At 44.9% G+C, this 1842-nt stretch overlaps 1 protein-coding gene across 1 annotated transcript in view; it reads right to left on the bottom strand.

Annotated features, from left to right (window-relative positions):
- The window catches only part of EGR_10145 (hypothetical protein), a gene marked incomplete at both ends in the record, with an annotated part of 3605 nt that overhangs the window by 698 nt on the left and 1065 nt on the right, over nucleotides 1–1842 (bottom strand). The gene's annotated exons all lie outside the window — the stretch shown is intronic.

The following is a 1842-nucleotide window of genomic DNA, read 5'->3' as shown; positions in this document are numbered from 1 at the left end:
TAAGTATGCGAAAATCTATAAGAAGAGAGAAAGAGAGAAGAACTCTTTCCAAATTCAATATTAATTCACATAAATCGAGGAAGGTAGACCGCATATCAATTAAATGTCTCCAAACAGGCACGAATCAACACACAACTGGATTTCTCACCCTAAATATATTACAAGGGTTTAAGGATAGGAACAGTGCCTTGTATGAGCCTATTAGTGTGCAGATATGGTTTTAAAGAGGTTTTAAATGCTTAATGACCAAATCTTGTTACTGACGAAATGAGCAAAGTAGAGTTTCCACACATTGATAGTCACGTAAAGTTGCAATTTTTAATTATCTTGGTAACAAAATGAAGTTGATAATGTATCACCCTGAGGCTTCCCTGAAGACGAAATAATATATTGTAGGACGATTCTCCTTGATCCCCTCTTCTCTGTTTCGCACACTCTTGAAACAACCAGGTTGGTTTGATTTTGATGTTTATTAGGATGAGTGAATGAGAGAAGCAAGTACAGTTTCAAGGAGGTGTGCACACGGAACCGCCCTCGATGTTGCAGGACGCTGACGCTTCAGTCACGAAGTTCGATTCGTATCCCCACCTCCTCCCTCAAAGGCACATTAAGACAACGTAAGTATTACATAATCCCCTCGTCCTTTTAGCACTGTTCCCGATGCTACCACTTATGAGCTCCTCTCGAAGTTGCCATTCGGTGGTTTCCTGCCTTCGGTCAGGGCGTTAATCTCATCTTCATATCCAACCAATGGCGCCCCCTTGTTAGGTCGCATCTTGTTTTGGTGAATGTTTACCAGCTGGGTACGCAGTTGTGCGTTGCTGACGGGGTTGTTTGTAGGCGAGAGCGCTTTCACCACCTAAAATGGGTTCTTGCCCCATGGATTATGAAGCTTGCGGTGTATTACAAGTGGGGAAATCGGCCTGTAAATTTGCACTAAGTCTTCTTCTCGGTAGACGTTCGTCCAGGTGTCGGTCGTAATATTTCCTCTGTCTGATATGAGACCGACGTAAATGTTTACGTACGATGTTAAAAGTTTTCTTATGCCTTCATTCACACGCTGTATGTACTCTAGGAAATTAATGGCTGATTCGTCGGTGTTTGGCAGGAAGATGTCGGAAGATACTCCCAAATCACAACCTGTGAACATCTTGAAAGGAGAAACACCCGCTGACGTATGGACCGTAGCTCTGTATGCGAGAAGAACACGCCCTATGTTTAAATCCCAGTCATCTGGTTGTGCATCTGTAGTGAAGGCCTTCAGTAGTCCGAGCAGAGTGCAGTTCGTTCTTTCCACTTGGCCGTTGCCTTGCAGGTGTTCAGGTGTTGTGCGTGCCTTTGAGAGCTGGGAGGTCTTACATAGTTCAGTGAAGAGTCAGCTCTCGCTTTGAACAGACTCAAGCACTTTATGCTGGCAAATCCACCGATTGAAGCACATGAGGCAGCCGTTTCAGCGTCTTGTGACTTCACGGGTTCTGCCTCAGCCGCTTTCCTGAGGTAGTCTACCATAACCCAAATATATCGGCTTCCTCTCTTGGTGGGCGGTAAGGGATCCATAATGTCTATACCTACTCTTTCCACTGGGAAACCGATAGGCATGGGTTGTAAAGTTCCAATTGCTGTGGGTTGGGAACTTTTGAAACGGCTGCAAGTGATACAGGTTCGGCAGAAGTCCCGTACGTCTGAGGTGAGTGAAGACCATCAGTATTGTTTGCTTGAGGCAGCTAGCATCTTCTTGTTACATCTTCTTGCAACTCTTGAAGGCTTGTTTGTACTAATGAGCCAGGGACCACTAGACGCTTAGGGAACTCGACGTCTTCTTGATACTATGTTACCTCATCC

The sequence above is a fragment of the Echinococcus granulosus genome (assembly GCF_000524195.1).
Source record: "Echinococcus granulosus chromosome Unknown EG_S00193, whole genome shotgun sequence".
NCBI classification, from domain to species: Eukaryota; Metazoa; Platyhelminthes; class Cestoda; order Cyclophyllidea; family Taeniidae; genus Echinococcus; species Echinococcus granulosus.
This window is presented reverse-complemented; position numbering and strand designations above follow the sequence as displayed.